This window comes from Natrix helvetica, assembly GCF_964273705.1.
Source record: "Natrix helvetica genome assembly, chromosome: 4".
NCBI lineage: Eukaryota > Metazoa > Chordata > Lepidosauria > Squamata > Natricidae > Natrix > Natrix helvetica.
The window spans coordinates 52,327,263-52,342,571 of NC_138550.1; the positions used below are offsets into that span (position 1 = coordinate 52,327,263).

The 15,309-nt window shown below is 39.1% G+C and overlaps 1 protein-coding gene across 6 annotated transcripts in view; it reads right to left on the reverse strand.

Moving 5' to 3' along the window:
* TIAM1 (TIAM Rac1 associated GEF 1) overlaps positions 1–11,230 on the reverse strand; it is a 216,056-nt gene extending 204,826 nt beyond the window's left edge. For 4 of the 6 annotated variants that reach the window (XM_081953352.1, XM_081953357.1, XM_081953353.1 and 1 more), the window contains exon 1: positions 11,085–11,230. The gene's annotated coding sequence lies outside the window, so the exon portion shown is untranslated. Of the gene's footprint in view, positions 1–10,218; positions 10,294–11,084 lie in introns of those variants that run through there. The other 2 variants (XM_081953355.1, XM_081953354.1) reach the window with 2 other exon arrangements.
* Positions 11,231–15,309: the final 4,079 nt, after the last annotated feature.

Consider the following 15,309-nt stretch of genomic DNA (forward strand, 5'->3'; position numbering starts at 1 on the left):
GATCCTAAAAGGCAGAAGCTCTCCAATATGCCAGTTCTAACAAGTAGTTGTACTTATTGCCACTAGTTTTGCCTTCTTTATATTCAATCTTAGTCCTATTTTCATTGTGCTCTTTGACTTCCATTACTAGAATTTGCAGGTCGTTTGCATTTTCAACTATCAGTCATATCATCAGCATAGTACAATTATTGATATTCCTTCCTCCATTTTAAAACCTGATCATCTTCTTCCACTCCAGATTCCCTCAATACATATTCCGAATACAGATTGAATAAATAAGGGGAGAGCATACAGCCTTGCCTTACTCCTTTGTTGATTTGGAGTTGGTCTTTTTCACTGTGTTCCATCCAGATAGTGGCTACCAATCCTGTGTAATGGTTTCACAATGAGATGGGACAATGAGTTATTCTGGGATTTCCGTTTTTTCTAAGCACATTCCACAGTTTAACATCAAACCCTCTGATTCCAAGCAGCTTACACCAACAATAGCAAAAAATACAAAAAAGACCCATAAGAGTTAGGAACCACCATGTTATAACTTCTGACATTTCTAACATAAACCAATCTATCATAAAACTAAATAGAGCAATCCAGACTGATAGTGTTGACATGCATCTCAGATACATCTGTTCCTCATTCCACCATCCACCTGCTTTTTCATTAGGAACTGAAATTCCAAAACAATCTCCAGTACATGCTGAAGTATCCCGGAGCTCAATGTCTCCTGCTATCTGTCCATCAATTAGAACTATTATCATGCTAACAAGGAATGGGGCCACAGTGAAACAGTACTCCCAATCCTTGCAAACAGTTCAAAACGATGCCATGTTGAAAATGGGATAGTTATGATGTACTAGGTCACCTAAAAATTCAGCAGAATTAATATGATTACATTTCCATTATGTAGACATTACCCCAGGTTGCTGATGACAGCAACCAGTACAGTTTCTGCCCCTTGCCTGGCCCTGAATTATGACGGAAAAGGATCAAGATAATCCACTTTATGCAAAGCCTTTTGTAGTTGTCATTCCTTACCTTCCATCATTTGTCCCCAAAAAGGAAGGTTGGAGATTAGGTATTAGTGGTCTACTATACTAGATCTAAGGTCACCCCCCTAAAGGGAAGGTGTACAATTCCCTCCTTAAGGAAGTCCACATTTCACCCTCCCCACCACCACCACAATGATACACAGTACCCCAATCTAGCCTCTCATTCTCTTCTTGACTGCCGTATTATCAGGATAAGGAAGGTAACAGAATTCAATTCTTCAAGGTATCTGTCCACTTCCTCAGGATCAACACGTTAAACTATTCACAAACAACACTGTCAAATATTACCCAAACCTCTTTGGATTCTATCCAGTCAGCTTTCAACTCTGAGTGAATACAAGGGGGATTTTATCTGCAAAGTACTCTGTTAACCTCTCACAGCAGCCTTCCTAAAAATAGTCTGGGCAACTTAAAAAAGAACAGCATACTCTTCAGGGGAAATAAGGGCAGAAAAGTAATTCTACTTTATTGCCATTATTGCTATAGTACAGGCTCACATTTGGGCTTTTACCCATATCCAGATTTGCTCCCCATTTTACATCAGCATTACTCCAAATGTCTGCTTCATCTCTTGGAGTTCCCAGATATCAGAACACAGGAAGACACCATTTAGGGGCAATTCTTTCTTTCATTGCCTCCGTGTTCCAGAAATTTGCCAGACTCCCTGCTGAACCATCCTCCAAATTACTGGGAAACCGCCTGGCACCCCCCAGAAATAAAACTGGATCCAGCAGTTATCTGGGCCAGAGGTTATCTGGATTCTTACATTAAGCACAAAGGTGAATTCAGTGGCCTAATTGAAGTTTTCTAATTCCATGATTAAAGACGTTTCTATGTCAGATATTGATTATACAAACATCTGCAATATATCATCAAGAGTTTGAATCCCAATTCTGTAATAATATCAACAAAAGTTCTTTCCCATTCCCTCCAACCGTTAGGACTATATTAGAAGGTTAGACTAATCCGTAGTAAGCATCTTATTCTTATGTCTGGTTTCCATGATAAAAGCAGGAAATCAGCTCCATTACAACCCCAAGCCATTATTCTGCGGCTGGCTTGATAGATTTTATAGCCCTAGTAAAAAGAGAGAGGGTTTCATAAAAAGAAAGCCTGTCTCTATTAATCAGCCTAACAAAAACTCTTGTAGAGATTATTTGTTTTAGATAGATAGATAGATAGATAGATAGATAGATAGATAGATAGATAGGTAGGTAGGTAGGTAGGTAGGTAGGTAGGTAGGTAGGTAGGTAGGTAGGTAGGTAGGTGATAGATAGATAGATAGATAGATAGATAGATAGATAGATAGATAGATAGATAGATAGATAGATAGATAGATAGATAGATAGATAATGATATGATATAGATAGGGGGGGAAAAACACACACACACTATTCCAACACTTCCGAATCATATATCTCCCCCCCCCCCCAAAAAAAAGAACGATATCATTCTCCCTGGCAGGATTGTACAGCAACCTCCACAGAGGGCCAGTGTATTGCTTGCTTGCTGGCTGAGAGTGTTGCTCTTTCAGAGTTGTGCTTTCTGCGAGTAACTTGCCCTTCGTGTTTTCCTGCAGTCTCTTGTGGCTCATTTTGAGGCATACACGGTACAAAAATCAAGGTTATTTGCTAGCAGCACCAAAATATATTATTGTTTCATATGATTTGTAGTGAAAAATATGCTTGAGATCACTAAGAATTCTGGGAAATGAAGTCTCAAAGCATCTAGAAGTGCCTGATTGAGAGAAGCTACCTCTCTACTATAAAAGGAAACAAGAATGTTATTACCGCCTTCTCTTGTCTGTTATGTTTTTTGACATTTCTTGAATCTATATATATGACGGTTCTAGATTCTCCCAGAGCATTGAGGCAATAACTTTTGGATATTACAAAAAGGATTATTTGACTGATATTTAATACATTAAATGAGCTTTCAACATATTAATATTGAAATGCAAACATTCTGTTCCACAACTCTAACTGGCTTACAAGGTTTCCAATATCCCCTCATAGTTACGTATCGCAAAATGTGTGGCAAAGTGCCTGCTGAATGACATAAGAGTAGCATTTAAAATCCTGGATAATACATGGGAAATACTTCCTGGCAATTAAAGTTCATTCATTTGCCAAGTTCTACTCCATAGATTTTAGTGATTTTTTTTTTTCAGGTAATACATTTTCTTGATGGCATTTTCTCCAAAGTATCATGAGGTCATACTTGCATTAAAAATAGCCTTTGAGGCATCACGTTGCTAAGGTTTCATTTACCATTAAGGTACCCACTGGAGACACTGAAGTATATCATCTATGTGCACCTCTATTAATGTTTTTGCTGGATACACACTAACCCATTTCTGGGGGAGAGGGAAAGAAATATTTTTTCTGAAGGATTTTTCCCCCCTCTGCTTGACAATTCTTTAACTAGTTATGTTAAGGATTTGTGGACAGGGCATACAAATGAAGGACAGGTTGAGTTGAAACCTACAAACAGGAAAAGAAAAACATATATTCAGATCCCCTGAATGATAATGTCCAGTAATACTAGTCAAAGCTTACACTTTTAAGGAATTCTGTCTATGATCTTAAGCAGCCTTCAGGCTTTACAGAATTGCTGATAACTGCACTAATCTTGAATATCCAGCAAAGGCATACATAGCTAATGAAGTAAGAAAGATTCTTTCTTGTGAGTAATGTTTTTTTTAAAAAGAAATGATTGAAAATGTATCACATTACATGTCCCTACGGAAATCAAAGTTATTTAGCCTATACCCAGTTCTAGTAGTAGTTCTAAGCAACTGTAGTGATTATAAGAAACATTTAGGAATCTCATACAGTTTTAAGCAATGACATTAAAGATGCTACCCATAATATATCCATTGGGGTTAAAATCCAGAGCCAGAAGAATAGATTCACACAAATAGCCTATTTCTATACCTAATTACCACAAGAAAAAAAAATTGAGATATTGATAAGGAAAGAAAAAAAAACCAAGTAGAACGACCACTTAAGAATATTACATTTAAAGCTATACTTGGAATTTATTTTAATGATTGTGGTATTGTAATTTCTCAATATTTGGGAGACATAATTACATAGGTATGTGCTGCTGAATTGTTAATATCAATGTGATATTACCAGCTGTGATGGACCAGTCCACATACATATCCATCAGGTTTGTGGCTGGGTAATTATGGCAGTTGCAGTGCAAGATACTTATTTTTCGGAGTATAAGACGCACCTTTTTCCCTCAAAAAAGAGGCTGAAATCTGGGTGTGTCTTATACACTGAATACAGCAATTTTTCCTCCCCAAACCCCACCCCCTTCACCCAAATGGCCGTGTATTTTGGAGTGTTGCAGAGTGCTTCTTGGGGCTGGGGAGGGCAGAAATGAGCAAAAAACGGCCCGTTTTTTGCTCAATTTTGCCCCCACATCCCCCCAGGAGCACTTATAAACCTCCTAAAGGCTATTCATGCCCTTTTTTTAAAAAAAACGGGCCCATTTTCGTGAAAAATGGGGCGTTTTTGGGAGGTCTGCAGAGTGCAAAAACTTTTTTTAAAATTTGCCTCTTCAAAACCTTGGTGCATCTTATACTCCGGTGTGTCTTATACTCTGAAAAATACAGTATTTGGAAAATACCAAATTGAGAAAAAAATATTTAATTTTAAAAGAGGAGGGAATAACGATAACATTGTGAACTATTATGATAATAAATTTAGTTTGTCTAAAAAAATTACACTGCAATTATCTATTGCAGTCTAAGTGCGTTCTTTTATTTTAATAACTAATTTCAAAACATCATTGTGAACACATTAATAACAGAAATGTTTAAAAATACAAATTTCAGAACTAAATCCTCAGAATTAAATGTAACTTACGCTCAGGAAAATATGTACAGCAGCATCTCTAATCGAGCACTTTCAGAATTTCACAGAGTAAAGTTCCCTACTAACAATAACACATCCCCATTTTGAATTTATCAAAAATATGGAAATGATTCAACTAAGGGAGATAGCTGAAGCTGAAAAACTCACAAAAAATATTTCAAGACTAACCACAATCTTATACATTTACCTCACTTACCTTACCTACTTAGTCTCACTACACTAAGTAGGGGGTCTGTAGGGCACTATTATCAAAGACCTACGTGCTACATACAGATTAGGAAATCTTTCCTCTGAAACATATTAGGGCTTTTTCAAAGTTATCACATCTTTAACTGACCTACAAAAGTCAATTCAAGAAGCCACATGGTGACATCTTCTTGTGGGATTTTACCTCTTCAGACTGCACTGAGGAAATTCTATCATGCCATTCCAAACATTCAAACTAGAATTAATTTGCTGTTGAATTTGAGAACTGACAGTGAGAAAATATATTTTGCAGTACCGTTTTACATGACTATATTCTTAAGTAACCGCAGATAGTTCAATGGAATTATTTACCTAGGAATAAATCTATACATCAGTAGATATGATGGCCTAGTTATTCATATATGAGATCCCTTGAGGCTCATTTTGAGAGAGCAATTTTGCTAGAATTTCAAGTTTGCTCTTAAGGCAAAAATATCTATTCTAGAATTTATGCTTGTCAAATTAAGTTTGAATATAGGGTATAATCATTTAAAAAAGCAAATAACGCCCTCCATAAGAGAAAAGGGTACATTCTCAACAGCATAAATGCGAATCTATTCAGTCAAGAAGAAAAATATTTTAGTTCATCTGTAGCTAAGATCCTATCTATAAAGTATCATGGGACGTTATTTGTAGACCCTGCTGGAATCATACAACAGTTGCAAAATAAAGCCCACAGAAGACAACAGACAATTATTATGTAAGTAGTGATACATCACTGAGCTGTTGGAAGTAGGAGGCAGCACAAAAAGCAGCAGGGGGTTCTCAAGGATGAAGAAGAGAGAAGAAAGGAGAGAAGAGTAGGAGGTATGACAGCAAGATTTGGTCAGGGAGGAGGAGTTGACGTGATAAAGCATGAAAAGGCTCAGCCTTTTTAAAAAGCAAAATGTTATCCGCATCTAAAGAGGCTCTAGCAACAGTTGCTATGGAGACAAGAACTTTGACTTCTGTTACTAAACTTTAGTCATTCTGCCGAGGTAGCTACACTCATCAGTATCACTTCCATTGATGCAGCTTTAAAGCAAATTAAGAAATGTTGCACAGTGGCAGTAATTCTTAACTAAAATTCAAAACATTATATTCTTCATTATCATGTAACTTACAGTAATTTAGGCATATCTTCAAAATCACCTATACCTGCAGTAGTGTGGGCACAGACACACACACTGTAGTTTTAAAAAGCATCTTTGGCTCAAACTGCTTAGAGTTGTAGGTAACAATTGCAAATTACAGAAGGGGAGAGCAAGGGGGGGGGGATAATCAGATTCTTAAACAGGTTATGGAAGAAGAAAAACAGTAACCTTTGCGTGTGCATGTCTAACACAAAAGTTTGTAACAAGGACCATGCAATCTCTGGTGAGTTGCAAGTACTCCACAAATACATCTCAAAAGCAAGGGTTTTTTTTTTAATTCCAGAGAATGTTAACATTTCCATTCTTGATTTTTGTGTAAGAATTAGCTGCCCTTGCTTTTACCTTTTAGGGCTGAACTTTTGGGATGCTGCTGAAGGAAGGTTGGGAATGTGGCCTCCAGATGTTGTTGAGTTGCATTCACTTGCTGTGAATTGAAGCTAAGCAATGAATGAAAGGTGACAAGTTCCCTATCTTGAATATGCTAAATTTCTTTGAACTAATCTCCACAACTATGTGCTGAGGAAGCTTGATCACCATATAAAGCCTGGAGCTCCACATTGTCCATCAGTGGTGTATAGCTAAGTGTGTTGTGCAGACACAACTAATTGTGTTTTATTAAACAAATAATGATTAAGCAACTATGGTTTAGCACAGTATGTGATTTTTGTTAATACATTAAATAAAATGATTCAAAGGTCTGTATTCTCTTTTGCTCTTAAACACATTTTCCCCAGTTAGCACAAAAGAAGTCCCTTCTCAAAGTGCTAATGCAAAGAACCCTTCTGTGAGATAGTTGTCAGGTTTTCATTCTTATGTATCTTACTTTCGGTAAGGGGAGAAAGCAGAAATTTTGAGTTCTCTATGCTTAAAATAACAACAGAAACTTTCATTAATGGTTTGTGCAGAGACACAAACTTACTTGTCATGTTATTAATTGTGATATGTTTTGCACAACACTAAAAAAATTGGTTAATGAGTGGGTGCTATCATTTTACTCTTAAGCCCTGTTTTGCACAGAGCTTTAATTAAGCATGTAACATTTTATGTTGACTGAATCCAAAATAGTTGTGATTTTTGGAGCTATGAAAAAAAGAGCAAACCCTGGATAAAAATCTCCATATGATACATTGAAAATTTTGAGCTCAGGCTCGACAAACTACAAAAGTTGGTTCAGCTGTGACAGGAATGTAAAATGGTACCATTCACCAATTTTTGTACTTCAGGTCATCATAAAAACAGTTTCTGATATCTAAACTTTACAAAAGGGTGTGGAAGTTCTTGACATTGAAAAATATAATGGTTCATACATTTTAAGAAAAGTCATAAAACATTGATTACAAACAGGCATGCCTGAGTTTACATACCAAGATAAGCCAAACTGAAACCTTTTACCATTTAGCCCAGTTTGAGCCAAGCCAGCAATGTCTATAGCCAACCACTGATGTCAAAATGATGAAACATACATCATAATATCATTGTATAAAGGACCCAACCAAGCACTTGCATCATGATATCTGACCCATGTCTCATATTTCCCCCGCTTTTCTATCCTGCAGATGTCTCTGTATCCAGCCAAAATCAGAGACACACTAAAGCTCTACTTCCACAAATAGGCTCTCACTAGATCTTACAATGTCTGATACATAAATACCATCTGACAATTCAGTCTTAGGTTACATAAGGGGAAAGCTGTCTTGTTTATCTAAAATATTCTGGAAAGAGAGCCCACATTGGCTGTTTTACACTAATGTTGATGAACAATACTTGTTCCCTGTACTGTAGGCTATCTCTTCCCCCATATTGTTATACTGATAACAGACCGTCAGTCAGCTTTGGGACTTAGATAAAGTGGAACACAAGAAGCAGTGAACTTCTAATCTGATACTCTGCCAAGAGAGTTTCTCTTTTTTGAATACTGTATAACCATGCCCCGGTATAACAATAACCCGAAACTCACTCATAGGTAGCATAGGGAAATAGGTAGCACAGTCATGCAATAGAAATACCAAAAATAGTAATTTGAATATTATTTGCCAAGTGAAGCAAGTAAACTTTATCTAGAGACTTTTTATAGTAGACATGGGGGTAACAAAGTCATGCAGTGAAAATATCAAACACAGTAATTTGTATATGGCAACTAAGGCAATTAGACTTTAAAAAAGATTAGATAACTCTTGACCCATTGGATCATTGTTTCCGAGATATTTCCTTACCAGATTCCTCAATGGCTTTCAACAATGGTAGAGCTTCCAATATGATGGAAAAGTTCTTAAAAATTTAGGGAGATATTCAGAGATGTATCTGCCTTGAAAATAGCACAGTCAAACATCAGGAGCTGACCACAGGAAATGTTTTATGACATTTTGTGTTATGTCATAACATTTAAATAATATCTGGTTTTGTCATAAAATGTTTTACAAAATTTGCAGCATGTCAATTCCATAGGAGTCATGCGTTCCAAATTTGGGACACATTCTATAAGTTAGTCCATTTGCTTCAAAAATTGTTGCCATAGTTTTGCACAATTTTCCCCAATTAAAGGTTACAAACACTAGAATTTTAGTAGTGTATAGATTGCAATGCCATTTCTGCCTCTCAACTAAGTCTGAAAGATTAGCCTTTTGTATTATTCTGCAAACAGAGATTTATAGAACATAAATATTAAAATGGTCTGATTATACATTGTGAGAATTTGCAACACTAGACAATATTTGATTATTCATTTCAGACACTCCTGTAAACTATAATATGATGTTCACAATCTTGGGTTGTCATATTAACTTAGCTACTATTGTCTTTAAATCTTGTTACTTTATGAACCCAAACAATGGCTTTTTCAACAAATTATGATTAAAAGGTTAGCATGACGTGCAACAGGGAAAGGGGTAAAGTGGCAATGGATATATTTCCTGCTCTTTGTTCCCCTACCCTTTCCTCTCCCCCCCCCCCCCAATCCATAGCTAAACACACTAGGCATTAGACCATCTGCAACTAATATGTTCCTTAAACACTGAAAACTTCATCTGAAAATAGGCTGGACAACACACACTATACCAAGCAGAAGTTAAAATATACTTCTGCCGATTGTACAACTGCTTTTTAATCAATATATAAAGAACATATAAAATGGCTAGGCCAGAAGCATGTAGTATTAGCTCTATGCTTTTGTGTTTTAAAGTATTTTTCAAGTGAGATAGAGGCCAGTTTATGCTAATTTTTAAATCTTATTACTGCCCATGACATTCATCTAGACTAGAGCTAGTTATAGAAGGGATTCATTGATACAGTGTTATAGAACTGAAGTAAAGAAACAACCATAGCTATAGGTTTTGTAAAAGAAAGAAACATGAGTTGTGAGGTAGGTCGGTAATATTTATGGCTCCAAAAATGAGATGCAACTCATTTGTGTAGTAAGCTGAATTTACACAGAGCATCCCAGGGAACCCTACTGTTGTCTAAACTGACAATCAAAGATGATCACATGCACGGCGAAATAATTTATTAGGACACTGAAAGAAACCTCTGGAATTTGCCAACATAAACAGAAATGCTCAGCAATTTGACATCCACATTTCTTTGAGGAGAGCAACAAGATCCACAATCCATCCACTAATATATGCCCAAAGAGGTCTCTGACCCAAACCAACGCATTCCCTTCTTTTCAAAGCAGACAGAAGACTTCAACAGCAATCAATGAATCAGAATAGAGCTGGAAGGGACCTTGGAGGTCTTCTAGTCCAACCCCTAGTACAGGTAATACAGATATCCCAGTGTGCTGTCCCGTTCAATAGTAAAATTCTTCAAGAGCCTCCTACCCCCAAACCCAGAAACCCACATACAAGCAAAGCAATGACTCAATCCTAAACGCTGTGGTCTTACCCATCTACTAAGAAATAAACCCACCGACTTTAATGGGATTTATTCACTGGAATGTCCCAGGTAATACAGCATCGGCTATCTCCACCGAGTAGTTTCTTGGCTTTGATCTCCGAGCATTTGAAATGCAAATAAGACGGCGGGGAAGGTGCTTACAACTAAGGTTCCGTCGGATCTATCTGTGCAATTGTGCCCTTCCGAAAGAACGATTTTCTTCCTCTCGGGCTCCGATCCCCAACCCCCACAGTGCCACTATTATGCGAATGTTTTTTTTTTCCCTCGCAGTTGTGCCGAGCGGCCACATCGCGCTTCAGCCCGGCAGCTTTATCCCGCTTTCTTCAACCCCTCTGGCCGGCAAGGCTGTACATAGGCTCAGCTCTGAGAGCGTGGAAGGCTTCCATTGAAGCACGGAGGACATCGCTCTCGCAAAACTGGCATGAACCCCCGAGGCTCAGATTGCACCGATAGGATAAAACGGGTTTCTGTGGTAGGCAGACCTCCCGCTCGCCAGATAAACTCGCACACGATCCTCTCTCTCTCTTTTTTCCGGACCATCCAGCGCCTTTCTTTGCCCACGCACTCCTCAGGAGCCTTTTCCTTTCCGACGGACACCCATTCAGCGTGCTCGGTTGAGAAATGCGTACAATGCACGGCGCAGGCCAGCCTCACTCGCATCTGCGCTAGGGAAGTGGGGAAAGGAGAGACGGGGAATCTGATGGAGAAGGACAAGGGGGGGGGGGTGCTCTCTCTGCGTCCTCCCCTCTCTCTCTCTCTTCTTCCTGGAGCTTCCATCCATCCATCCACCCATCCATCCATCCATTCATTCATCCATCCATTCATTCATTCATTCATTCGGCCAGTCAAGTCAGTCAACTACATAGCGATGTACCTACCAAGCATTGCTTTCTTGCCCGTCAAAGAGACACCGATCGGGCGCTGCAGCCTACAGGAGTGCCGCAGCAACCAGAGATCTTCGAGAAGGGCAGGCACACGATGGCTTTTCTCCAACTGCAGAGCAGCCGCCCGCCGCCGCCGCGGTTCTCACGATGCCATTCTGCCAATAGCAACTGCTGCCATATTGTTACGGCAAGCGCTGCGAAGGGCGGGGCGAGAGGACTCCTTGGAAACCGACGGCTATTGGTCGCGCGGCCGGCCAATCAAACCGACGCCGCCCAATGAGCCAAGCCGGCGATGAACAGCGGGGCCTTTGGAGTTAGAATGCGGCGTGACAATAGGAGCCGCACGCGGAAAGCCAGTCCGGGAGGAGGGAAAGGGTTTTGTTTAAGGCAGCCTTCCTGCCTTTTGCCGAGCCGAGGGAGGCGGTCCGAAAGCGGGGAAAGAACCTACCTGAAACAAAAGTAGTGCTTTTCCCTCCAGTGCTTTTCAATCCAGTAGCGAAAGGGCCAATCAGAAGAAAGGTTTAGGATTAAATTACGCGCGCCCCGAAGTGGATTTTTAGCGATTGGCTATTTATTACGAAGACAAGAGGGATAGGGTTTTATCCCATTTCTTTCGAATAGGCCAGTGTTTCTCACCCTTGGCGACTTCAAGTCCTGGACTTCAAGTCCCAGAATCCCCGGGAGTTGAGGTCCACAGGACTTCAAGTTGCCAAGGTTGAGAAATACTGGAATAGACGAAAGCGTCGCTGGAGCGCAAACTCTTACTCGTGGGTATTGGTATTGGGGGTATCCCTTCCTCTTTGGGAGGTTGTCACAAAGAGGAGTGGGACAACTTATTTTCCAAAGCACCAGAGAGCAGGACAAGAAACAAAAGATGGAAGCTAATCAGGGGGAGAAGCAACCTGAAACTAAGGAGAAACTTCCTAACAGTGAGGACAATTAACCAGTGGAACAGCTTCCCTTCAGAAGTTGTCCCTGCTTCATCACTGGAGGTTTTTAAAGAAGAGACTAGAAGAGATTTGTGTGAAATGGTATAAGATCTCCTACTTGAGCAAATAATTGGACTACAAGCCCTTCAAGGTCCCTTCTAGCTCTATTCTGATTGATTGATTGATTGATTGACTGACTGATTGCTGGAAGTGTTGGATGGATGGATGCTATTAATTCAAGAGATGGCACCTTACTTGTTAACACAACCGACATGGAATTGCAACCAACCTTTCTCTAAACTAAGAAATTCTGCAAACACCATGTAACTTTACTAACCATCTAGATGTCCTCTTTTTGTTTGATGATATCAAAATGTGGCCATCTTTACAGAAGGCTAAGCTCAATGTCTCACATGTTATAGCAGAAGTTTGAAGCTAATTTATGAAGCAAAAGCAAGAAACTTAAAACACCTTGAGCCAAAAAAAGTATGGTTGCCTAAGCTTGTGTAGTTCGAAGTCACCTAATGAGATACATAGAAGATGGTCCTGCAAGCGCAACTGATAAAATGAATATGTTCTGAAACATGTATGCAATAGCCTAGTTTGTCTAGTACTGTCTTTTTCCCTTGTTTATGCTGCAAAATACTAACACAGCTAACTTTCTGACAATTTAATCAGAAGCAATTGATAAAGTGAGATATAACACGGGCACTATAGTAATCCCAAAACCTTTGTAGAGTGATATTTTTGTTCAGGCCCAAAATAATTTCCTCCCCACCTCCTACCCCCACCCCAAAAAAAGCTTTTGAGTTCTCCAGAATTCTTTGCCGGCAATTTGTCTCAAACACATTTTTTTTATCAAGGACACCACCTACAGTTAAACTCTGGCTTCACCAACAGAAAAACAGCAGTGTTTATTTCTGCCAGACTGGAACTGCTGTAGTTTATCTGTGGCAGGAAGCACATTAGTAACTAGTGGTCTTTGGTTTTTCAAACCTGGGGATAACAAGATTTTCATCCCCAAATGCTAGATGTCATAATACAACAAATTTACTAACTAATATGTTTTCACTAAGACCTCTCTCTTGAGGTTGATTAGAGACATTTGAATATCTCTCTTTCACACCTTTGATAATTTATCTTCCTTTTTGATGTGCAGTAATCAGTACTCCATGGTATTCAAAGTGAGGTTGCAGTTAGAATGAGTACTACTAAGTGATTCATTTCCTGAAACCCTCCAATAGGGAATTTGCTTTTTTTCTTCAAACTATTTCTCCTATAGATGTGCAAAACAGTGTGGTCTGTTTTTGAACTTTTCCTCTGGAACTGCAATTTCAAGTACTCCACGAACAGTATATTTCTAGAAGTTAATTATCGAGAACAATAAATACTTTATAGTGTTCCACATCTGGATAATTCATTTCCCTAAACAAATAAAGACCCCCTTGGAAGTGTATGTTGGTCCATTATAACGGAGAAACAATGTTCCAGGAATGCTAATTCTGATTTGTGTATTGATGATAGCTTAGTGAATAAAGATTTACAGCCAATATGAGTCACAACTAATCATAATCCCAAAATCCCTTTCTAGTCCGTTATATCTTAGATCGCATTGCATAGGGCACATATGAAATTAGCATGTTTTGCCTTAATGTATATTATTCAATTGTTTATCTACAATGGATCATATTTTAATTACAACTCTCATTCCTCTAGCAGCAGTAAGATTACATTCATTAGTACTTTGCTTAATTTGATGCCATCAGTGGCTGGTCATAGCACTAAGATGGCATTGATCACTTATAGTTGACTTGAAATGGGGATAGTACATCTATCCTGGCCCTTCTTGATGTTTCAGCAACTTTCAGTGCCATCAGTCATGGTATCAGGAGATTGAAAGTATGAGATAGTTCTGGTATTGAAATAGTTCTTCTTTCTCTAGGGCATCTCCAGTCGGTGTTGGGGGGGAGAGTGGGAAGATTGATCATCAAGCCCCTGCTTTGTGGAGTATTTCAGGTCTCTACTCTCCCTGCTCCTGTTTAATATCTATATCTACTAGGTAAGATCATTCCTCAAGACAGGATGTCTTGAGTATCACTGTGAACAGTGATCACTGATACACTAATGATACCCAGTTGTATATCTCTGCCTTGGGCCAACCATATGATACTGCCAAGGGTTTTTTCCAGTGCCTGCAACTTGTGGGAGCTTGGATGGAAAGCTTTGGCTCAATCCTAGCAAGATGCTGGAGAGAGACTGGCAGAACCACAAGGAGATGTCAAGCGGGGAATTAGTTTAGAATCTACATAGTTACAAGAGGGAAAAGTCCAACGCCCCCTTGAATGCCATTGAATCTTATGTTTTACCCAGGTGTAAATCATTAGTCTGAGAAGATTCCTATGTATAAGGTTGAGCAATAAAACAGTAAATTGAACCCTTCATCTGTCACCCTGGTTTATGCACTGACACTAGACCTGTTGGTTTTAAAGCCCACACATCTGGAGATTTTCCCATTTCACTTTGCCTGGAGCCAGAGTTACTTAGTTTGAGTTGGTCTACAATTTGAGGTCCTCCTGGATGTCTGGCTCTTGCTCAAAAAGCAGGTGGTAGCCATGGCTAGAGGGCAGGGATGTCTTTCCAAAGTTTTGTCACACACCAACCGTGCCTATTGCTCTGCTTGTGGTGGCTTATGCCATTGTTGCTTTCTGTTTGGATTTTTCTAACATGCTCTATATGGGGCTGTCTTTAAAGAGCATTAGGAAGCTGCAGCTGGTCCAAAATACAGAAATGCAGACCATTTGGGGCATTTAATAAATAATAATTATAATAATTTCTCATTACATTGATATCACAACCTTAGAAGGCTGTCTAGACTACAAAATAAGCTCATTGTAAGGCTAAAGACTGCAGACAGAATTTGCTTTCCTCAGTGATTGTCAAAGTTACATCATTACTGAAAAAATAACTTTGCAATCAAGATGTACATTTATGACCTTCACAACATCTCTCCTCTCTCTCTCTCTCTCTCTCTCTCTCTCTCTCTTTCTCTCTCTCTCTCTCTCTCTCTCTCTCTCACTGTCATGTGTTTGCCATTGCAGTCAGTTAGTATACATAGACTTTTCTTTTTGTTCCCCTCACCCTTGCACAGCCAAGAAATTGGAGGTGAAGAGATCATAAGAGAGTAAGCAGGCCCACAAGGGGGAATACACATCAAAAAGAATGCACTAGGACCAGCTGTTTGCCTAATGTGCTCAGGGCTGGGAGCTGCCAGTTCCAATTGTGGTCACTAT